This window comes from Asterias amurensis, chromosome 8, assembly GCF_032118995.1.
Source record: "Asterias amurensis chromosome 8, ASM3211899v1".
In the NCBI taxonomy this organism is placed as follows: domain Eukaryota; kingdom Metazoa; phylum Echinodermata; class Asteroidea; order Forcipulatida; family Asteriidae; genus Asterias; species Asterias amurensis.
The window spans coordinates 23,783,462-23,791,403 of record NC_092655.1 but is presented as its reverse complement, the minus strand read 5'-3'; the positions used below and the strand labels follow the sequence as shown (position 1 = coordinate 23,791,403).

At 37.0% G+C, this 7,942-nt stretch overlaps 1 protein-coding gene across 1 annotated transcript in view; it reads right to left on the bottom strand.

Moving 5' to 3' along the window:
* Positions 1-249: 249 nt before the first annotated feature.
* The window catches only part of LOC139940441 (alpha-1,6-mannosyl-glycoprotein 2-beta-N-acetylglucosaminyltransferase-like), a 37,135-nt gene continuing 29,442 nt past the window's right edge, over positions 250-7,942 (bottom strand). Inside the window, exon 10 of the mRNA XM_071936689.1 lies at positions 250-7,757. The gene's annotated coding sequence lies outside the window, so the exon portion shown is untranslated. The remainder of the gene's footprint in view (positions 7,758-7,942) is intronic.

Genomic DNA, 7,942 nt, shown 5'->3' with positions numbered 1-7,942 from the left:
TTTGGGGATGGTTTGAACATTCTTTGATGTTTGCATTCCAACGGTTGGGGATGGATCCTAAACTAAAGCGCAGTCGACAGAGCGCGGGCAAGAAACGACAGATAACGAATGACAGAAAACATTGTTGTAATGTGAGGGCGACTGCTGATAATATATCAATCATCCTAACTCATCTTTCAACTAAGCAGGGATTGAGGTAAAACAATAACACAGGCTATAACAAAGTGGAAAGCATAAATCAGACAAAACTTACTTCCAAAAAATAAAGTACATTTTATTGATAATCTACATCCACTTAAACCGCAATAAACCGCAATTCTATAATCTAATAAAGCAAATAAACAAAAAACATCAAAATCATTAAAAAGTAAAAGTTCCCCAATGCATGTAGTGCATTCATTGGTAAAACACACAATAACAATGTCCTTATAATGGAAACATAGTCAATAATAATGTCCTTATAATGGAAACATCGTCAATCTTTTCACATGAACCTCTGCCTTAGAATAAGGAAATAAGTAAAAAAACATATAAATAATTAATAATCAACAATATTATCAATAATGAAGTAATAGGGGCCTAAATAATTCACAGTAAGACCACGATTGATTGTAAAATATTAAGAGAAAAGGAAAAAAACTAATAAACAAATAAAATACTATGACTTATGAGACTTCTTGTGGCCATTACACTCAGGGGTTAGTTTCATAAAACAATCTTGAGAATTACATGATTGGACTTAAACTAAATAATGGCGCAGCAGAACTCCTGCCGTACAAGAGTGTACTAAACGATTGGTAACAAACCCAACTGCGTTATAACAAGAACATGCAAACTTGTTGAGGGCATTTATTGCTTTTAAAGTAATTGTGCTTTAGAGTAAGTGAAACTGCACAATATGCTGAACTTCTCGGTTGACACAAAAAGCAATTAAAGCAAACTTCAACGAGAGGTTATAAAAAAAGGTTAAAGGGAAAACAAGTTTGAATTTTTACAGAGATCCACCGAAGAAGCTTGACAAGAGCAACTGTGGTAGACCAAGATATACAGTAATGGGAACCGTGACAATTAGGGTTTAATGTAGAATGTGGATTTTATAAAATGTGGGTAGAAATGGGTCTAGTCAGGAGTAAAGTATATGGTACTGTGCTACTCCTGCATAAATTGAACTTAGGGTGTAATAAAACTCTCAATACCAACTTTATCAAATAAATCTTTTAGAGCATCAACTTCCATCATCAAGACGCATTACGAGTTTACATCCAGTACAGTTGATGTAAACTTGTGACTCATTTATCCTATGACACCACCATTATCTGTTCTGTTCTGTTCTGTTCTGAGAGCAAGCGAAATGCAACAGGACCCATAACGACTGTGAATTCAACATTATAACATAAACTTTGTTCTACACGTCGGATCCTCTTTCATTCAATGCGACTGCCGATTCATATGAAGTTACATTCTAATGCTTTCGAAAGCATGCTTGTTAAAACCTACACACGCACATTCAAAAGAAACGAAGTATGGCCGTTTTGATAAGTGTGACTTTGACAGGCAAGTGCTTTCTACTTCAACGTGACGTCGCTTCCGATTAGAGAACATTATAAATTGAGAAATAATGCATTAAGAAGGTAGAGACAAGAGGCTGGGATAGACTTCAACATAAACATGGACCCTTGGAGCAGGGAACACTAAGGAAGTACCCTTTGAGCGTGGAGCTAAGGAAGTACTCTTGACATTTGTCAATGACAAGGTCGCTCTCCAAGAAGCCCACGTGTCATATCTACTTGTCTCCTCAACATACAATGGTACCCAGTCAGGAATCAGTATTGAACTTTAAAGGGAGGGTATACGTCTTGTTACCACTCTTAAAATAATGACAATATATTTTTTTGATAGAAGCCTAAAGCAGCTTTCGACTGTATCAAGCATTTTTAAAAACATCCCACTCCGAAGTAGTGTGGGGTTATATGTCGACAGATAACCGTTTTTATGCCCAACAATTTGAATCCAAGGAGCATTACAGCCTGTATTACGTATACATCTACAATTGGATTTAAAAAAATCATAGACCAAAAACCAAAGATATACCTTTGCCTTCATTGAGGAAAAGTATATACATCATCTATGGCCCTTTTCAAAATAACGATTTAATCTTTCTTCAGGCTCTGTCAGTTATTAAGAAAACGTGCGCATTCCTAACGGGGCTTTAAACACAGGGATGTGGAGCCCCAAGCTCAAAGCCTTGGTTTCAGAGGAGCATTATTACGAATATAATACACGACATTGAGAAGGGTGCCCTCGTCTAGAGGTCAAAAGAAGGTTGGCCATTTAACCATACACAGGTCCGGTCATATTGATGAATGCGGGGAACAATGCCAAACTTTCTTCATGTTCTTATGAAACAAAACCATTATTTTGCATAACGACAATAAATAAATCATTGATAAGCAAACTGGCAACAAGCAGCAACAAGCACAACTTTACTGACTGGACCTGTAAATTAAGTCAGTAAATGTCAAAACTAAATCAATAACAGCTATATTAGGTTTGGGTAAATTGTCTATAACAAATACACCCAAACCAAAAAGAGTACACTCCAACAGTGGCCATCATATCTAAAAAATGCCATAACCGAAAAGTAATCGAGTATGGTTTGCGGTATAGCCACCTTGGACATAACCCTTTTCTTAATTAGTTATTTCTGAAAACCACCAAGACAACGAGAGAGATGTTTCTATATTGTAAAGGATGCACAACTTTACTATATTATCCCACCACATAGCTTCAAATCATGTAGAGAACTATCGTTACAATGTATTTATCAATATTACTCATAAAAAGTTCCCTTGATAAATTTATCCATATCTGGATGGCTCAAATGCTTTTCAATAAATCTATAATAATTTGCATCGTGGGAAACGGAATACTTATAGTAATATTTTAAGTTTGTACGCCTACACAATACATGTACCTTATCTTTTTTGGCACAACATTATGTCTGTATATCGGTCACACACTATACATTTTGCGATATCAATAACATCTAAAGATAGAAACAAAAAACCTACTCAGTCAAACTGAAATCATGCACCCCCAAACTACAATTCAAGTCCAAATATGTACAAATTATATCTCAATCAAAGGGATGCCGACAAATAAAAAAAAAGTAACCCTACCACTTAATAAAATCAATGATCAGAACCCAATTTCACAAAGCTGCCTAAGCAGAAATAATCACTTTAAAACTACGTATAAAAATCAAAGAGGATACCAGTAATAGATGCCACATGTGGTATGGTATTTTGGCTGGTAAGCTTAATTTGTTTGCAGCTCTATGAAATTGAGCCCTGTGCCTAATAGAATAGAGCTTCCAAGCAGAAAATATTGCTTACAAGTTTTCTCCTGAACAATGAGGTCTTTGACTTTGTTATGTTGAGATTAAACTTGAGGTTATTGGTTCCAATCCCGCTCTAGTCAACGTGTCTTTGTTCAATGCCACATTGTTGAGGTTTTGAGTACAGAAAACCTTCAAAATAACAAATGAACTCGAGGTCCGTCAAATAAAGCTTCAGTCATCACTGGACGTAAGAAGCTTTCTCTTGTTCAATGTTTTGTCTTATTACTGGTTAGACATTCAAGTGTTGCCTTCTCATCTTTGATTAGTGCTTAATTAACTCCTCAAAAAACAACCGACAGAACACTTTAAGATGGTTGGTTAACCACTTAGACATATCAAGAGTGTCATTACGAGCGTCTTAAACACTTACATCTCTCAAGTCAATTAAACAACAATCTTAATAACTTTAAAATGATTATTACAAGAAATTCCAAAAGGACGTTTTTTCTATAAATAGATGATGCTTCAGGACTGAATATATCGCAAAACCCAAGAGAGACGAAGGATTACAAGTTGATGAGGTTAAGTTCGCATCTGATTTGGGCTCGTTCAAAGATGCAAGTGCTAAGAAGTCTTTGCCAAACTTGAGGCATTTCAGCACTTTTCCACTGTATCTCTTATACCCATGGAATAAAGCCAACACTTCTAGCAAGAGTTTTACACGTGGTTGTAGACTAAGTTTACTAACAAGTTTGTCTTCAGAACTCGAGTAAACTGTAATTTTCAGCTCCATGTGGAATATTCTCAAAATGTAAACATTTTTTTCTGAATAAACAAATGTAACAAATAAATGTTCCAAAACAAATAAATGAGACCATTGTTGTAAATGCGTCACAATGACGTTATGGGTGAAGGGTATAGTCACATGACCATCATACTTGCACAGACAATGCATGCTGCATCAGGCATCATTTGGAAAAATGATCAGTTAAATACTATTGTGTATGTACAGTCTGCGCAGCCCAAAAAGAGATTTTTTTGTGACTGACAAGTTAAAAGATGTACATAACAGCCAATTTGAAAATTACAAAAATAATGGATGAATACATCGTACAACGAACATCTTCAAACTCCTCAAAATGTATTCAATTATAGAAATATATAGATATATAGAAACTTGTTTTTACATCAATGTCAAATATACGTACAATTTAGTCATTCAGGCCTCTAGTTAGTTAAGCCCCGTACTTAATGCTGTTTGGCCAGTGGCTATGGCTGCTGCAGCCATTGGCAACAGCCGGAGCCAAAGTTGTTTCGATCAAACACAACCTTAATATTCTCCCTAACGTGGTAAGTTATCGTGGTGAGTATATCTGGAAATAATATGTGTCAGGTAGTAGACAGTTACCAGCTAAATGTGTGCACAGACAAGTGACCAAAACCTAGTGAGGTAATCCCATACCATTACCATAACTACATCATAAAATACTCGTTATCATTACGCCAAGATAAGAAGTATTGTCGATATTACTGTAGTTTAACCCTTACACCAACGTTTGCAAAGCACTGTATTTTACCCCATGCTTTCCACAAGCTACTGTCATATCAGATTTTCAAAAATTGACATGAATCAAATAGTCCCAAGATATATTTACAAAGAAACTTTTACATGTACTTTCAGACCTTTTCACCACAACAAAAAATCTATAAAACATTTTAACACTAAGCCATTACTCGCACTAATGTTGGATCAAATCACCTTATGCTATTACTATTGCGATCATTAGGCATTCCCAAACCATCTTAACTCCATCTGGAGTATCCAGCACCGAGAGCCAAATGCTAAGCATTTATATCAACAATCTCTAGCCATACAGGTACTCATTAACTCTATGGTAATACAAACATTTGTAAGTAAAGTGTCAAGACCAGGATTCGAACCAACAGTCATGTAGCTCAGCCATCAGGAATTGAGTTTGATGCTCTAGACAGAGCCAAACATGCTACGAGCAAACCTGAAGGAGTAGAGAAATTTGGTGGGTTTTTTCAGTAGTTAAAACATGCAATATCAAATGCATTATCACTGAGAAAATAAAAAAGATGCGCTTCAAGAATTTAAAGGGTCTAGGTACTTTTTGTAGGACAAAAAACAATGTCCACAGATTTCCATTAAACTTACACAGTTTGGAGATAATGATAGTAGAAAGCTTCCCTTAAAATATTAGTTGCTGAAGTGCTTGTAGTTTTTGAGAAATTAGTAAAACAATGTCATGAAAATAATTTATGTCTTGTAAAAACGTATTTTCATGACATTGTTTTACGAATTAATTTTCTGTTAAAACTACAGCACCTCAGCAACTAATATTTTAAGGTTGCTTTCTACTAGAATTATCTTCAAACGGTGTAAGTTGAATGTAAATCTGTGAACACTGTGTTTTGTGTTACAAACAGTACACAAATGCTTTAAAATATACATTGACAGATTTGAATAAATTGTGGAATCAGTTTGTCAACTACTTATAGAGAAAGCAATATGATGTTAGGAACATCCATGATTTGGTCACAAACCAAAAGGAATGTTATTACACCTAGAGTCAAAATACAGTTTGCAGCATTGGTCGTGCTGACAAAACGTCCACTACAATATGACTATACTTCCTTTGAATCAAGCTAAGGTACAGCATTAGTAATGGTAGAAAAGTGTTTAAGAGTCAATCACTTTCTTTGATAAAGAAGACGCACTTTATTATTAGTGATGTAAAAACCTATGGTATTACTTTGTGATATAGTTTGCCATGTGGCTTGGTAACACTGCCCCCTATTGGACAACAGTGCACAGTCTGGCTCAAGAGTTGTTCCTATTACTTTCCTACAGAAGATCCAATAATAATTGTCAAATCTCTAGAGCAACCCTTGATGAGACCATAGTAGCCGCAAGTGGATTGTGCCAAAATGCAAATAGCGTCAGCAGGATTTGACAGAGCAACAATTTATGTTCATATTAACTATTCAGGCATTATATATTTGGTTTGCGGTAACACCATGTAAGTATCTACTTGCCAGGTAGAGTATATAAACCAAATTTATATTGATACCTCACCATGCAATGCCTCAAGTATAAGTGTGGATAACCCAGCAATATCAGACATGCGTGGGCATATAATATAAAGTTTAAGAATTAGAAAAAGTCCCATTGTGTATTCCGCAGTAATTTTTTGCTTGTGCATGCATCCGCTCAATGCACTCACAAACTTGAGCTAAAGATCTCTTAAGAAAAAAGTGAGTCGGTTGCTTTTAAGGGTGAAGCTCCACACCCAGAGATTTACAATCAGTAAAAAACGTACAAACACCATCCAGAGTGGTGATTAAAATGTACAGGTGTAGAAGATGACAACTTCTTTATAAAGTTGCAACAACAAATTCAAAGGTGATGGCTATTATGAAAGTTATCCGGGTAAATTGATCCATCCAGTTTGTACCACAAGGGTGGCCTTGGTTGCAGGCAGCGTACATTTACAAGTTGCCCACATGCTCCAAATCAAACTGTCATTGACTGCCATGGACTGACATTGACTGCCATGGACTGCCATTGACTGCCAATGACTGCCACTACTGTAACTGGCATGGACTGCCACTGACTGATATTAACTGCCACTGACTGCTATTAACTGCCATGGACTGCCATTGACTGCCAATGACTGCCACTACTGTAACTGGCATGGACTGCCACTGACTGATATTAACTGCCACTGACTGCTATTAACTGCCATGGACTGCCATTGACTGCCAATGACTGCCACTAACTGGCATGGACTGCCACTGACTGATATTAACTGCCACTGACTGCTATTAACTGTCATTGACTGCCATTGACTAATATTAGCTGCCATTGAGTGGCGCTCAATGTATCCTGGGAGGACCAAATAACCAATGACAAGCAACCTCCCTAGGGTCAGAGACAAAATCGCAGCCAGTCGGATGCAGTTAGCAGGCCATTGTTACAGGCACCCAGAGATGGAGGCAAACAAAGTCATTCCCTGGAAACCAACTCATGGGCTCAGAAGATGAGGAAGATCAAAAATATCTTACATCGGGGTGCTGCTAAAGGACCCTGGTGTAGAATCAACAGACGAGCTGGCCACCTTCATGCAAGACAGAATTACTAGGAAAAGCCATACCGGAGCCTGCCTGTGGGCTACCGAGTGAGTGAGTGAGTGAATGACTGCCATTGACTGCCTCGGACTGCCATGTGTACAAGCAGCTGGAATACAAGTCATTACTTAGAGAATAAAACAAGTTGAGTAATTATTACTAGTGAAAGTTTGTAGGCACTGTTTCTGCATGTGATATTTACCCACGGTGGTCTGGTCTAGAGTTCCAGCTCAACAGAAGTAGCAGCCAAACCACCGTCTGTAAACTAAAAACAGAAAAACAAAAACGAAAATTATTATTCTGTCAGTAAAAAAACGATTTGGTTTCAACAGAGACAAATTACTAGAGCAGGACTTGAACCAAAGACCCCTGGATTAAAGTTCAGGCGCTCAACCAACTGAGCTATCCAGCCCTATGTTGGTAGTTGGTTCAAGCATGGATGAAGGAAGA